Consider the following 17,500-nt stretch of genomic DNA (forward strand, 5'->3'; position numbering starts at 1 on the left):
CTCCCTCCCCTTCCTACTCTCCTCCTTCCTCCCCTCCTCTCTCCCTCTCCCTCCTCCCTCCCCTCCCCTCCCCCTCCCCTCCCCTCCTCTCTTCCCCTCCCCTCCTCCCTCCACTACCCTCCCCTCCCCTCCCCTCCCCTCCTCCCTCCACTCCCCTCCCCTCCCACTCTATATGAAATGTTTTCGACCGCCAACCGACAAAGCACAATAAAACTGACAAAGAAAATGGCCCTCTGCACTGTTTCACGGCGTATCAAAGGGCCAGAAATTTCACCCATTTTGGGAAGAGACGGTGGGGGTGAGGAGGGAGGTAAGAGGGGGGGGGAGGGAGGGAAATGAAGGGGGGAGGAGGGGATGCAGGGAAGTGAAGGAAGGAGGCGAAGAGGGGAGAAAAAGAAGGTAGTGGATGGGATTGGAGGGGAAGGAAAGAAGGGAAGAAAAGAAGAGAAGGGAGGAACGTACGGAGGGAGAAAGGGAGGAAAGGACGGAGGGGTAGATAGGGAGAGGGATGTAATTTTCGCACTTTCGGAAAGGGGGAAAGGGGAAACAAAAATCATTTTTGCGTTATTTTATATGAGGAGAAAGTATACGAGTAAGGAGAATTTTCTTACCCTTTCGCGAATAAGGGGACAAGGGATAAGGACAACATTTCGCTATCTTTCGTGATTAGGGGAGAAGGGAAGGGGAAGAAATTTCGCACTTTTTTCGCGACTGGATAAAATTGAAGGAAAGAGAAGGAAAGAAGGAGAATTTCTCTCGCGCTCTTTCGGGAAAGGGAAAAGAGGGGGAAAAGAAAGCCATTTTCCCGACGTTTCCATAACGGAAAGAGACAGGACAGAGAACGAAAGGGAACTGACAAACCCCCAACAATTCCCATATATTCTAAATTCCATTCTCTGCAAACATTAAAGAAAAGAAAAAAAAGAAACAAGTGAAGCCTCAATACGTCCAGAAATCACAGCCTCTTATTCGGTCTTCTGCCATCAGCACCGTCGCCATATTAAAGAGTATCGATTGCCGAGGATGAGAGTACGCCAAACACGCGCAAAAACCGGAAATGGACCGCCCCAGATCTACGTCATCTCTCGCTCACACCGAACCAACCCGAGCAAAACAACAAACAAAATCAAAGCAACAACAAAAAAAGAAACCAAGAAAAACAAAGAAAAAAATACAATGAAGAGGTTAGTGAGAGGTTACTTCTCAAGGATCATAAAACTCTACGACATCTCATTACAACTCTATCAAACTTGGCTTCTTGTTCGCTCTTCGTTCGTCGACACCCTTCCCCCTCGTCCTTTCTCTCTCTCGCTCTCGCTCTCTCGCTCTCTCTCTCGCTTTCTTGCTCTCTCGCTCTCTCACTCTATCGCTCTCTCGTTCTCTCGCTTTGTCTCTCTTTCTTTCTTTCTTTCTTTCTTCCCTCTCCCTCCTTTCCGTTCCGTGTGCGTGTGTGAGAGAGGGGGGGGGGGGGTCGTGCGTCCGTGCGTGTGTCTCAAAGCAACACTAACAACAATGAAAACAAGAAAAGTAGTGAAAGGAGGGAAAGAAAGCGATGAGTGGAAGAAAAAAGTTAAAGCAGCGCGGGGGGCGGGGGGCGGGGGGCGGGAGTGTGACACCGTCCAAGAAGGTAATGGCAAAGAGCGACAGTTTCTATTTATAGCAATGTTGCAGAAACACGCTAACACACTTTCAGAAACTCAAGCATGCAGATACACACACGACATGCTAACACCACCACCCCCCCAGAAACTCACAAACACACAGACAGACAGATGGGCAGACAGACAGACAAACAGGCAGACGGAAACACACAGACACACACGCACACAAACGATTACATCGACACCGATATGCACATACTTGAAGAAAATACAAATGACAATTTCCTTCTTTTTTACATTGTTAAAGAGACTTTTCTCACACTCACTCTTTCTTCTCTCTCTTACCCATTCATTCACTCAATCACACTCACTCTCACTCATTTACTAACCCACCTTACCTTTCTTCTCACCCTGACCTTCTCCTTTCTCCATCTCCCTCTCTCTTTCTCTCTCTCACTCACGGAATTTTTTAAACAATTTGCTTTGTTGGTCGAGTAATCACCGGCTCTTTAATTCGCCAAGCTTCTTTCAATCCTCTGTGCTTGCTTTCTCTTTCCCTCTCTTGATCTTTGTGTGTGGCTTTGTCTCTCTCTCTCTTTCACTCTCTCTCTCTCTCTCTCTCTCTCTCTCTCTCTCTCTCTCTCTCTCTCTCTCTCTCTCTCTCTCTCTCTCTCTCTCTCTCTCTCTCTCTCTCTCTCTCTCTCTCTCTCTCGTCCGCTTGGTCTTCCATGCCTTTCTCTTTGTCTCTCCCCATTTTTTTCATTTCTCCCATTCTTTAATCTTTCGCTCAGTGTCTGTCTCCTAGTCTCCGCCTTCATCTCTACTCCGTTTCTTCCTCTGTCCCTCCCTATCCCTCTCTCCCTTTCTTCTGTCCCATCTCCCCCTCCCCTCCATATCGAAAAACCTAAACATATCCTACTTCCCTTCCTACCTTCTCCTTCCCTACTTCCCTTCCTTCTTACCCAACCCCACTTCCCTGTCCTTTTCATCCCCCCCCTAAACCCTTACCCGAAGCCCCCCCCCCCTTCCCCCGGCCCTAAACCCTTCCCCCAACCACCTTCTTATTTCACGAATCAGCCGCGCTTGGCAATCTCATATCACGGTGGAACCAGAGGATAATGTCTAATATCACACAGTAGCATCGGAAGTGCTCGCTTTTCCTTGGGAGACGGGGACGGGGACGGGAACGGGGACGGGGAGGGGGGGGAGAGGGGGAAAGGGGGAAAGGGGGTGAGGAGGAGAGAGGAAGAGAGAGAGATAGAGGGAGAGAGGGAGAGAGGGAAAGGGGGAAAGGGGGAGAGTGGAAGAGAGGAAGCGACAAAGAGAGAAAGAAAGAGAGAGAGAGAGAGAGAGAGAGAGAGAGAGAGAGAGAGAGAGAGAGAGAGAGAGAGAGAGAGAGAGAGAGAGAGAGAGAGAGAGAGAGAGAGAGAGAGAGCGAGAGAGCGAGAGAGAGAGCGAGAGAGCGAGAGAGCGAGAGATAGAGAGATATATAGATAGATAGATAGATAGATAGAGAGAGAGAGAGAGAGAGAGAGAGAGAGAGAGAGATAGAGAGAGATAGAGAGAGAGAGAGAGAGAGAGAGAGAGAGAGAGAGAGAGAGAGAAAAGGGGGGGAGGGGAAGAGGAAAGGGAGGCGAGAAGAGGGGAAAAAAGAATAAAGGAGTGAAGACGAGAGGCGAGAAAAAACAAGAGGACAGAAAAAATAGAAGATAGAATAGAGAAGAGAGGAGAGGGGAACAGCCGAATAAAGACAACAGCTGATACCACAGCCGCAGCAACAGCAGGGCCGCCGAACGCTCCACTCGACACCATAGCAGCAGATGCTATTTCAGACCCATCGGACCGTGAAAGGACGACTCGCGAGGATCCAGCAGGGACACGAAGAAGTTAGCAGAATCCAGCAGGAGGCCAACCAGCTGTTAAAAGCTAATGCGAGCTCGAAGAAACCTCAAGAAACCCAAGGACACCAAACCCGAGTCACTGGGAATCCACGGGACTCTCCAGAAACCATTAGGGATCAACGGGAAACCACCGACGCAGCAGAAACCAGCGGAAACCAACAAGAATCGCCGAGAATCAGGAGACGGAGTCAGAAACCAGAAGCTAGAACCAACTGGAACTAACTACATACAACAGAAACCCCCAAATAACTAACAGGAGCTAACTACATACAACAGAAACCCCCAAGTAACCAACAGGAGCCAACTAAATACAACAGAAACCCCCAAGTAACCAACAGGAGCCAACTAAATACAACAGAAACCCCCAAATAACCAACAGGAGCTAACTACATACAACAGAAACACCCAAATAACCAACAGGAGCCAACTAAATACAACAGAAACCCCCAAATAACCAACAAGAGCTAACTACATACAACAGAAACCCCCAAATAACCAACAGGAGCCAACTACATACAACAGAAACCCCCAAATAACCAACAGGAGCTAACTACATACAACAGAAACACCCAAATAACCAACAGGAGCCAACTAAATACAACAGAAACCCCCAAATAACCAACTGGAACTAACTACATACAACAGAAACCCCCATATAACCAACAAGAGCTAACTACATACAACAGAAACCCCCATATAACCAACAAGAGCTAACTACATACAACAGAAACCCCAAAATAACCAACAAGAGCTAACTACACACAACAGAAACCCCCAAGTAACCAACAGGAGCCAACTAAATACAACAGAAACCCCCAAGTAACCAACAGGAGCCAACTAAATACAACAGAAACCCCCCAAATAACCAACAAGAGCTAACTACATACAACAGAAACCCCCAAATAACCGCCCGCCGCCCTCGACAGACACCGAAGCAGTAACACAAGAACCAGCAGGAGCATCGGGAGCAGAAAATACCTCAGCTTCGAGCAGGAGACCCGACAGAAAGAGCCTTCCTTCGTGCAATCATCGCCTGTCATGCGAGGCTTGAGTCATGTCATGTCGCGTCACGTCAATGTAGAATCATGAACAGCATCACCACAGATGGGTGATTTGTCATGTAGCGAGAGTGGGGAGGTATGTGCAAGTGATAGCGAAAAAAAGAATATAATATAAAGAGGGAGGCAGGGAGAAAGGGAGGGGGTGAGGGAAGGAGAGAGAGGGAGGGAGAGGGAGAGTGAAATTGAGAGGGAGAAGGAATGAACGAGAAAGAAAGAGATTGGAAGGGAGGGAGATAAAGAATGAAAGAGAGAGAGAGAAGAGAGAGAGAGAGAGAGAGAGAGAGAGAGAGAGAGAGAGAGAGAGAGAGAGAGAGAGAGAGAGAGAGAGAGAGAGAGAGAGAGAGAGAGAGAGAGAGAGAGAGAGAGAGAGAGAGAGAGAGAGAGAGAGAGAGAGAGAGAGAGAGAGAGAGAGAGAGAGAGAGAGAGAGAGAGAGAGAGAGAGAGAGAGAGAGAGCAAAGAAGTCAGAGAGAGAAAAAAGAAAAAAAGACAGAGAGAACTGTAACACAAAAAACTCTTGACAGCGAGCGAGCGCATTACACGGCCCGCGCTGCGCGGCCGCCGCACACGCGCCACCCATTACCTCAAGAGCCGGCCGGCAACCGCACGATTGGCCCCACACGCGCCTCAAATGGCTTGCAAACCGCTACGCCCACGCCTACGCCCACGCCCACACACACACAGCGCTAAATTAGCCTCATACGATGGACAGGCAGACCCAGACAAACTGACGAACAGACGGACAGACAGACACAAAAAACAAATACGCACACCCATCCAAACATACATTTACACACACACACACACACACACCACAACCCACCCACACCCACACCCACACCCACACACACCCACAAACACACACACACACACACACAAACAGCCCACCACCCCCCCCCCCACACACACAAACACACACACACACAAACACACACACACACAAACACACACGCACACAAACACACACGCACACAAGCACACACGCACAGCACACGCACATATATACAAAACAGGCTCCCGCCCCCGCACCGTGTCCATCATGCCCGTGACCCAAGGCGCCGATGTCTACACCGCCGTAAATAAATCCAGGACAGCGTTTCCAAATCGTGTTGCCTCGGCGCGCGGTGGGTTTCCACTTGAGTGTGACAAATGGCTTTGACTCTGTTCTCTTTGGATATTCGTCGCTGTTCTGCTTTACTTTTTTTCTTAATCCCTCCCTCTCTTTTTTTTCCCTCTTTGTCTGTCTGCTAGTCTCAGCATCTCTGTCTCTGTCTCCGTCTGTCTATCTGTCTCTTTCTCTCTTAATGCCTCCTCCTTTTTCAGAAACTATCGCATATCACTCCCTCCGTGTCCCCCTTTTCCTTTCGTCGCTACCTCCACCCCTCCTCTTCATCCCCGTATTCCTCTTCCCCTCCCTCATCTTTTTTTCTTCCCCTTCCTCCTCTCGTCCCTCAACCTATCCATCCCACCCATACCCCCTCCATCACCCCCTCCCCCCTTTTTCCCCCACCATCATTTCCCCCTTTCTCCCCCACCACCTTTTCCCCCTTTCTCACCCCAACCACCCTTTCCCCTTTCTCCCCCACCACCCTTTTCCCCTTTCTCACCCCAACCACCCTTTCCCCCTTTCTCCCCCACCACCCTTTTCCTTTTCTCCCCCCACCACCCTTTCCCCCTTTCTCCCCCACCACCCTTCTCCCCTTCCCCCACCCCCCATCCCGCTCACCCCACCCGTTAGAAAGAGTCCCCGCCGACGTCGCTGCAATGCCTCTTCAACTGCAACCTCCACCGCCGCCCCTCCCGCGTGCAGTCTGGTCCAGGGAACAACGCAAGCACTCAACCCTCTGTGTTTTTATTCCGTTACGGTATACGCACTCTCTATACGCACGGCCGTAAGCATATACAACCGTGTATTGGTGTACGCAATGAAAAAACACACTTACACACTAATACTCGCCATCGTCGTTGCTGAACACAGGTTCACGATTCATGCTGAATAAATAAATAAATAAAAAATGTGTGAAGTATCTCTTGCTCATTTAGAAGTACTACAGCGAAAAGAATTCTTTTTTTTTCTTCTTCCCGTTGCTTATCTATTTACACACTAACATATACAGATAAAGGCACAATCAATCCATCTCTTCATTCCTCGCCCTACTATACACATACATAGGAATATGTGTATGGATGTGTTTATACATATCTATACATACATGCACACACACACACACACACACACACACACACACACACACACACACACACACACACACACACACACACACACACACACACACAAGCATATATATATATATATATATATATATATATATATATATATATATATATATATATATATATAATATATATATAGACACACAAAGCATTTATAAACCCGAAAGGTTAAACCATACTACTCCGCGCAATTTCATTCGGCGCAAATAAAATGACAAGGCATTTATGCTAATATCAACTCAAAAACAAATAAGCAAAAAACGTTATATCTCCTAATATTTTCCCCGTCAAAAATGGAGCGAGATTCACACTCGAGTTAAATACTGAAAATCCTTCCCATAAAATCATAATGACAAGCTCATGAATGCATGAATGATAAAATGCAAAATAACTGAAATAGTAATGAGGTTCGCTGAATGTTGAAATACTAGCTAACGAGAATAAACAAATAAATCGATGTGGGAATATAACATGTGTGCCTATGTGTACACATGTTTATACGTATACATATGTATATCTATAAATACATATGTATACATATACATATATACATATACATGTATATATGTATATATATACATATATACATACATGTATATGTATATATGTATATATATACATATATATATACATATATATATACATATATACATACATATATATATATATGTGTGTGTGTGTGTGTGTGTGTGTGTGTGTGTGTGTGTGTGTGTGTGTGTGTGTGTGTGTGTGTGTGTGTGTGTGTGTGTGTGTGTGTGTGTGTGTGTGTGTTTATGTACGTATGCATATGCATATATGCATGTATATATACGTATATAAACATCTATCTATCTATCTATCTATCTATCTATATATCTATCTATCTATCTATCTATATATATATATATATATATATATATATATATAGATGTATATATAGAAATAATATACATATACGTATATATATATATATATATATATATATATATATATATATATATATATATATATATACACAAATATATATAAATATATATGAATATATATGAATATATATAAATATACATAAATACAAATGTGTGTGCGTGTGTACGTGTGCGTGTGCGTGAACTGTGAATGGACGTGTATGTCATTTTTTCCCTATCCCCTCTCTCACTCTTTCTCCTTTTCTCTCTCCCCCCTCGCAGACCGCCAATCTTCTTCCCTCCCCTCTCATCCCGTCCCGTCCTCTCTCTCCTCCCTCCACTCCCCTCCACATCCTCAACCTCCCCTCACTACATCCCTCTCCCTCTTCCTCCACCCCTTCTTTCTCTCCTTCTCCTAACATCCGCCTCTTCCTATCCCCACCCTTCCCCCTTTCCTCTTCTCTCACCCTCTTCCTCTTCTCCTTCCTTCTCCTCCTCCTCTCTCTCTCTCTAACCATCTCCCTCCTTCCCCCCTCCCAAGTCTCGCGTGTGAGCCGCACACATGCATGCAACCGAGCGGGCAAGCGAGCGAGCAAGCAAGCACCCCTGCAACCCGCCATTCTCGACGCAGCTTGCAGAATGCACACGGCAGCTTGCCCTTCGCTGCTCTACACGGCCAAGCACATGTTGCAGCGCCTCAAAGTGCCGCCATGCAACCCGAATTTTTTTTTCTTGATCTCTAACCGTTTCTCTTTCTTGACTATCATTCTATCGACATGTCCTAAAAAGGTAAAACATAATTTCTCACTATTTCTAATTATTTGCTGTGAGTTCCAGAATCAAATTTACTGCAATGAATACTATCATCCCATTTTTGATTACCCAAATGTAATGAATTACCATATCTCTCCTACTGCGGTACTGCATCGTATCTTACAATGTCAATTCCAGTTCTTCCTCATTACTTCCTTTTACTTCCTATTACGATGAGACTTTTGTGAGGCGAAATTACCAGGAGAGAGGGAGGGAATTCAATACTACTCATTTATCTATCTATCTATTGTCTCTATCTGTTTTACTTTGATCTACTCATTCTTTTATTTACTGATCGTGGCATTTTGTCGTCGAGTTGCAGTAAAAAGAGCGTCATTAAGAATATACAAACAACGAAATTAATGACAACAATAATAAAATAACAATAACAATAATAGCATAACTACTAATGTTACCAATAACATGAAAAAACATATTCATAATAATAATAATAATGATGATAATAATAATAATAATAACAATAATAACAATGATAATAACAAAAATGATGATGATAACAAAAACAATAATAATAATAATAATAATAACAAAAATGATGATAACAACAACAATTATAATAATAACGATAATCATTATAACAATAACGATACTGACAATAATAATGATAATGATAATGATAATGATAATAATAATAATTATTATTATTATAATTACAACAACAATAATGATAGTTTTAATGATAATAATAATAATAATAATAATAATAATAATAATAATAATAATAATAATAATAATAATAAAAATAACATTAATAATAAAAGCATTATTAATAATAACCATAGCAATAATTATAATAATAAAAATAATAACAATAACAACAACAACAAAATAAAGAGGCACAACGCTGAGTGAAACGAACGTCCTGCATATAAAACAAAGCATTCCGAGGAACAAACAACATAATCAAGGACAAAAACAACAGCGAAAAGAACCAGCCCTAAAAAGCAAACTGAACAACAACCAAAAACAAGAATAACAACAACAACGACATTATCATTACCGTAGAGAACGATAACAATAATAATCCGGGTGAATACAAGCGAAATTAAAACTTGATTTATGGACACGATAAAATATCGAGGGAGATTTGGCGCCATATTTTCCAGTCATACTATCGCATTATCGGCCATATGAATGTAATTTAAATGTACATACATACAAACACACAAGTAGACAGACACGCAAACATGTAAACAGTCACGGACACTCATTCATCCACTCTCGTTCACTCTCGCTCTCTCCCTCCCTCTCTCTCTCTCTCAAACACACACACACACACACACACACACACACACACACACACACACACACACACACACACACACACACACACACACACACACACACACTCGCCCGCGCCAAAATCACCGTCCAAACTACGTGACATATAGAACTACCACGAGCTATTGCCGTCGAGAACATGATGAGAGTATAGTAGGAGGGGGGGGTGGAGAGAAAGCGGAAGAGGCGAAGGAAAGGATAACTGTGAAAGAAAAAGGAGAGGAGAAAAGCGAAATGGAGAGGAGCGAGGAGAAAAGAAGGAAAAGAAGACTGCGAGGATATAATAAAGAGAGAGGCGAAAAGGGAGCCGAGCATACAGAAAGAGAGGAAGGGGGGAAAATAGGAGTAAAGGAGGAAGTAGAGAAGAAGGGGCAGAGGAATTGTGAATATCATGAGAGGATAGGTGGATGCGCGGGGAGCGACGTGGGACGTGGGGAGAGGGGGGGAGGGGGAAAGCCGAGTGGGGGGTCGGGGAAGGGGAATGGGGGGGAGTCGGGGATGGTGAAGGGGGGGGGCGGGGAAGGGGAGAAGGGGGAGAGGGGAGGGCTTGCGGAGAGTCATCATCCGGAGTTACCATCCCGTGGCCGAGATTAACTGTTAAGCGGAAGTACGCTCCCCCCCCCCCCCTCAAAAAAAGGAAAAAAAAAATCATCATTACTTCTTAAACTTCGTACCACCCCGCCCCCTCTAGTCACCGCCCCCCCCCCCCCCCCAAAAAAAAATCTTAATTAAGCAAAGCATCCCATACAGCCAACAACACCTGCAAACATCGGAAAAAAAACTTCAACGGAGAATTCCCAACGTTCGCAAAGGAATCCCAACTTTCTCGCGCGCTCCCCTGCTAAGGAACCTTCGGCGTGGATGCTGGAGCGAAGAAGGAGGGGCGTTGCAATTATCGCCCGGTGAAAGGAGAGGGAGGAATTAACCATATATCAGAAAATAAGTTCATGAGAAAACGCATGAAGTTTACTGAATTCTAGAGGGAGAGAAATGCTTACATCCATCCATACATACATACACACGCAAACACGCATACACACACACACACACACACACACGCACACACACACACACACACACACATATATATATATATATATATATATATATATATATATATATATATATCCAAATTGAACCTTAAGGGCTACTAAGTCCCAGAGCATCCTGAAGGCACATCAAGCATCAGTGAAACTTCTTTCATCTCCGAGCAGCATCTGTGACAGCACCTCCCGCAGCATCCCCCGGGCATCTCGTCTTGCAAGAAACGGCAACGTGAGCGCCGTTTTTTTTTTTCCTTTTTTTTTTTTTTCTTTTTGAACGATGGCAAAACACTCTCTTGAAATCACCGTCAACTGTACCGTTAGCGAATCACCACCGTATCGGGAGCAAAAAAAAAAAAAAGAAAAAAGAAAAAAAGAGAAAAAAGTGCTACAAATAGGAGAGGAAATGTTTGAACTTGATGTCGGATGTCACTCAGTATCAGCTAAAGTGAACAATATCATCGAATAATCATTCTCTCCCTCTCTCTCCCTTTCCCTCTCCCTCTCTCCCTCTCACGCACTAACACAAGGCGACCGAGAAAGCATCAGAATAAAGAAATTCCTAACACACAAACACCATCGCCATCGAACACACACCTTCGTCACCAGCACTACACCGTGAGTCCCGCACTGTACCGTGAACCGCACTATCTTCGCCGCCAAAACCACCACGCTGTTTCTCTCTCATGACGGTCATGCGATGGAGATCGTGGCCTTTGAGGCGGGGAAGGAGGGAAGGGGGGATAGGGAGGAAGGTGGAGGAAGGGAAGGAGAGGATGTGGGGGGAAGGAAGGAGGAAGGGGGAGAGGAAGATGATGGGGGGGGGTAGGAAGGAGGAAGGAGGGAGGAGAAGGAGAGGATGGGGGGGATAGGAAGGAGGGAGGGGGAGGGGAACAAGAGGATGGGGGGATAGGAAGGAGGGAAGAGGAGGGGGAGGAGGAAGGAAAGCGAAGGAGAGAGGAGGAAGAGAGGCGTGGGAGTAAGAGCAGGCACAGATGTTTCCTCTATCTGTGACACAGGAATGGTGACAGGGTGCCAGGGTGAAAGCATGACAGGGTGACAGAAGAGAGCAGGGTTGTGACTGTAGGCGAAGGGCAAGTGGGAGGGGGGGGGGCGAATGACACGATTTGGCAACCTGTTCGCACACACCTGTTCCTCTCCCTCGACGCTACTCCTCCCTTCCCCTCCCCCTCCTATTCATGTTCCTCCACCCCCTCTTCCTCATCATCATCATCATTATCATTATCATCACCATCATCATCATCATCTTCCTTCACCTTTTCCTTCTTTCTGTATCTCCTATTTTTCTTTTTCGTTCTCCTCTTCTTCCTCCGCTATTGCCCCTTTCTTTCTTTCTCTCCCTCCCTTTTTCACGTCACCGTTCGTTTTCCTCTAACGTTCTTCCTTATTTTCCTCTTCCCTCTCATAGACCCCTTTTTTCTTTCCCCTTCCCCTCTCCCTTTTATATATCCCTCATTCTCCCTTTCCCCCCTTCCTCTCTCATTCTCCTCCACTGCCCTCATTTCTCACTCAATCTCCACCTTCCCTTCCTAATCCCATTCCCATTATTCTCCTCCTTCCCCTTATTTTCAACTCTCCCTTTCCCCTCCTTTCTCCTCCCCGTCTTATCTCCCTCATTCTCCCCTTCCCCTTTCCCCCCCTCACACCTACATCTTACCAAACTTCACCTTCCTCTCGCATCTATTCTAAATTCTCCCAACACGGGCACGCACGCACGCACACACACACACACACACCCACACACACACACACACACACACACACACACACACACACACACACACACACACACACACACACACACAAACACACACACATACACAAAAGTAAACACTCTAAAAAAAAAATCTAAAACCAATAAAAATAAACATCTGGAAGTCCTTAAGCCTCCTAAAACTGCATAAAACTCAATAAAACCCATGAAATCTCTCAAAATCTTTAGAGCCTCTCTGAAACCTTAGCAACCATTGGCTCCCAATAAAACCCTTAAAACACTTTGAACCCCTTAAAACACCTTGAAACCTTTGAAACCTTTAAAACACCTTCAAACACCTTAATATCTTTCGAACCACTTAAAACCCTTTAGAACCCCTCAGAACCCCTTAAACCCTCCGAACCCCTTAAAACCCTCTAAACCCCTTCGAACCCCTTAAAACCCTCTAAACCCCTTCGAACCCCTTAAAACCCTCTAAACCCCTTAATACCCTTCGAACTCCTTAAAACCCTTTGAACCCCATAAAACCCTTCGAACCCCTTAAAGCCTTTCGAACCCCAGAAAACCCTCCGAACCCCTTAAAACCCTTTATAACCCTCCGAACCCCATAAAACCCTCCGACCCCCTTAAAACCCCTTAAAACCCTTAAAACCCCACCTTCAACCGACCCCGCAATGCGTGCACCGCCAACCACTCCCCGCCGCACACAAATCAAGGCCAAACATCATGCATTCGGCGGACACTTGCAAGCTGCACACCGGACGCGCCTCTCGATTGCAAATGAAGTCACCCATTACGCGGACGCACTCGGGGGACAGCGGAATACAGTAGCTTCCGGGTACTGTATGTTCGCTCGCGGATAATACATCGGTTCTTCTCCCAAACAAGAATACATTCGTTAATGTACTTGGTCCTCGTACTCGTTGTATTGGTGTAGCATTAGCGCTAAAACTAACTGTGTGGCATGTGGCTGTTAATATAATGAAAAAAAAACACTGCAACAGCCCAAACAGAATAGCAAAAGAAAAAAAAAACGAATATATATAAAAAAAACATATATACAAATAGCAACAATACCTAAACAAGTAAACAGCTTTGAACAATAATACAAAATACAAATTCGCAAACACAAAATTCAGATTCCCCCCCCCCCCAACAGACGGCCTCACCCTTGCTCGTCTCGCTGGCACCTGTCCCGTAACATCATTAACACTGTCCCCGCACCACGCTTTGTACCCTTGTCGAATGGCCGTGTCAACTCTTGTCACAATGGCACAAAAAATACGCGTAAACTGCCGTTCCAACTAACACACTTGTTTGTTCTTCCATTTCCACTCTTTTTTATTAATCTTTTGCGGTTGCGCCCGCTTTTTTTTCTGCTCCAATTCCGTTTATGAATTAGTATTTGTTTTCTATTTACCTGTGCTTTTTACTCGTCATGCGCGCACACAACCTGCTTTCGACTTAATGGCTTCAACTGATAAATGACTCACTTCGCGCACACACACTTCCGTCAACACCGCTATGTCTCCCTCTGTTTTCCTCTCCCGAATGCGCGGCGCACGTGCTCTCCGCGAGCCCTCCGTCAGCAGAATCCGCGGTCGCAGCAGCGCCGAGCGGAAGCAGGTAGCGCGGTCGTCGCAGGTGTCGCCTGGGATGCGGCGGCGGACGGCGCGCGGCGGCCGTGTCGGAGGGAGGGCGGGAGGGAAGAGCGGCGGCGGCGACGGCGTGCGGCCCTGCGGTGTGCCGGGTGGCGCCCAACTGGCCTCGGGCGGCCCCGCGCCCACACACACACGCACACACACTCGTTCGCACACGCACACCCGTACACACACAGCTCACCCGGGATCATCTTACATCCCTGCCGGAGTTCAGTGGGTGTTACTGCTCCCCCATCGATTGTATATACATACATACACACAAACATACATACACACATACATACAAACATACATACATTCACACATAAAAGAACATAAATACATACGGAAAAATGGTGCATAAATCCACACATGAGAACTGAAACACGCGTATATTTGCGAACCCTCGGGTTGCGGGACGGCGATCAGCCAGTACTTTCAAACATTAGTAATCGCTTGACTTTCGCAATGCAAAAATAGGAGAAAGTCTGTATAAATATCAATATCAAGAGGATAAAGGAAATGATCTTGGTAATAATGATATTGACGATTACTGTCATTATCATTATCATCATTACTAACATCACTGATATTATTATTATAATCATCATTATTACTATTACTTTCATTATCATTATTACTACCTTTAATATTACCCTCATTATCATTTCCATTATCATTATCATTATTACAATTATTATCATTATCATTATTACAATTATTATCATTATCATTATTACAATTATTATCATTATCATCATCATCATTATTAATACTATTAGAGAGAGAGAGAGAGAGAGAGAGAGAGAGAGAGAGAGAGAGAGAGAGAGAGAGAGAGAGAGAGAGAGAGAGAGAGAGAGAGAGAGAGAGAGAAGAGACTGCATTACAGACAGACAGGCAGAAACGTGGCCAATCAGACAGACAGACAGACAAACAAACAAACAAAAAGAACACAGTCTCCAAATCCACAATCCTACGATCTTTTTTCCCCCAAGAAAATAAATTCCCCGCCGCTGACAGACCCATTTTCGAGCGAATACTCACACAAAATGGAGTCTAATTCCATCCCAAGCCCCGATGAGGATCCGGATCTCACCCAAATCTAATCAGCTGGTCCCGACAACGGATAATCCAACCATAGGAATTCACCGGAAACCGACAGAGAGTTTTCGTGGAATCCTGTTAACGAAATTACCGCCGGCGAAGACACTACCTTTTTCCGGATGTAACAATAATTGCATTGATATATAATATAAAAAAAATATATTGAGGGTGATAATAAAAACAGTAATTAGGAAGGTGATAATGATAAAAGACAATAACAAAAAAAACAATAATAATAATAATAACAATAATAGTAATAATAATGATAATAATAATAATAATAATAATAGTAGTAGTAATAAGTACAATAAGTGGAAATACTAATGATAATGATGACGATAATGATGATGATAAAAAAGATGGTTATAATTACATAACAATAATAGTCATAATAACAATAATGATGATAGTAATAACATCGACATACTAACAACCACGACCTCACCTCCCCCAACACCCCTACAAACCCAATCCCACACAACCCACACGCCGATAACAACCTCCCCCCCCCCTCCCCACACACACATACACACACACACACACACACACACGAAAAACCCGATTCGAACAGCGAAACTAAACTATACATTTCCTGCTAACCCTATGAAACAAATTAACCCTTACGACCGGCCGATTTCGATGACGTGCAATGGCAGTTCAGCGTGATTTGTGGCGCGCCGTAATTCATTTGGCTTTCCTTTGGCATTTTCCCTTTTGTCATTTTTACGCGCTGGGGTATGTGTAGCTCTCGAGGGTAGGGGGGGTGGGGGTGTAGGTCTGTAGGTCTGAGTGTGTGTGTGTGTGTGTGTGTGTGTGTGTGTGTGTGTGTGTGTGTGTGTGTGTGTGTGTGTGTGTGTGTGTGTGTGTGTGTGTGTGTGTGTGTGTGTGTGTGTGTGTGTGTGTGTGTGTGTGTGTGTGTGTGTGTGTGTGTGTGTGTGTGTGTGTGCGTGTGTGCGTGTGCGTGTGCGTGTGCGTGTGCGTGTGCATGTGTGTGTGTGTGTGAGATTTTACATTCTTGAAGACAGAGACAGACTGACAGACAGACAAACAGACAAGAGAGAGATACTGCAAAAGAGATACATTGTATGAGAAAGGAATACAGAGAAAGGAAAAACGAAGCATAGAATAAGAGAAAGACACAGAAAAATAGGAAACAAGAAACAGTGAGAAAGAGGAAATGGTACATGACAGGGACATGGGAGTAGGAATGGAAGAGAGGAGGAAGAAAGAAAGGGAAAGAAGGGAAAGGGAGGGAAGAAAAAAGGAGAGGGAGAGAAGGAAGAGAAGAGAAGGAATGGGAGAAAGAGGACGGGGGAGGAAAGAGAAGAGAAAGGAGAGAGGGACGGGGGGAGGGAACCAGAAGAAACGAAAGGGAGGGGAGGAGAAAGCCCATAAAAAGCACACACGCAAAAACGAAAGGAAGAAAATAAGTGACAAGAACACGAGAACCCCCCCCCCCCAAAAAAAAAAAAAAAAAAAAAAAAAGAGAATGCCAAATAGTTGAGAAAGAAGAGGGAGACAAGAGAAGGCGAGAAGGGGAGGGGGAGGGAGGGAGGGAGGGGGTGACGGCGAGTTGCTCTTGTCTAAAATGCGCAGGGTAATTGAGAGACTGTGTCCTAAAGGGAATATTTCACAAGCGTTCGCCTCGGAAAATCTGGAGCGCCTCTGCGTGCCGACGGGAAAAAAATGTCATGACATGTTAGCCCCCTTTGCCCCGTCCGGCCGCCTCGTCCGCCCGTCTGTCCGCCTGTCTGTCTGCCTGTCTGTCTGTCTGTCTGTCTGTCTGTCTGTCTCTGTCTGTCTGTTCTGCCTCTCTGTTGTCTCTCTGTTCTGCCTGTCTGGTCTGTCTGTTCTGCCTCTCCGTTCTGTCTGTTCTGCCTCTCCGTTCTGTCTGTTCTGCTTCTCCGTTCTGTCTGTTCTGCCTCACTGTTCTGTCTGTCTGTCTGTGTCTGTCTGTCTGTTCTGCTTCTCTGTTCTGTCTGTCTGCCTGTCTCTGTCTGTCTGCCTCTCTGTCTGCTCCGTCCCTATATCCGTTCTGTTAGTCTGTCTGACGGTATATGTCTGTTTTGTTTGCCTGACTGCCTTTTTATGTGCATGTCTGTCTTTCTGTCGGTTTGTCTGTTTTGTCTGCCTAACTGCTCTTCTGTGTCTGTCTGACTGTCTGTTAATTTATTTCGTCTGCT

General features: G+C 45.2%; 1 protein-coding gene across 16 annotated transcripts in view; it reads right to left on the reverse strand.

Annotated features, from left to right (window-relative positions):
- The window catches only part of pyd (zonula occludens-like protein polychaetoid), a 323,521-nt gene that overhangs the window by 257,196 nt on the left and 48,825 nt on the right, over positions 1–17,500 (reverse strand). The window contains exon 1 of one of the 16 annotated variants that reach the window (XM_070120798.1): positions 14,067–14,281. The exons of 14 other annotated variants lie outside the window; for them this stretch is intronic. The gene's annotated coding sequence lies outside the window, so the exon portion shown is untranslated. Of the gene's footprint in view, positions 1–13,993; positions 14,282–17,500 lie in introns of those variants that run through there. One more of the 16 variants, XM_070120797.1, reaches the window with a different exon arrangement.

The sequence above is a fragment of the Penaeus vannamei genome, chromosome 4 (genome assembly GCF_042767895.1).
Source record: "Penaeus vannamei isolate JL-2024 chromosome 4, ASM4276789v1, whole genome shotgun sequence".
Classification (NCBI taxonomy): Eukaryota; Metazoa; Arthropoda; class Malacostraca; order Decapoda; family Penaeidae; genus Penaeus; species Penaeus vannamei.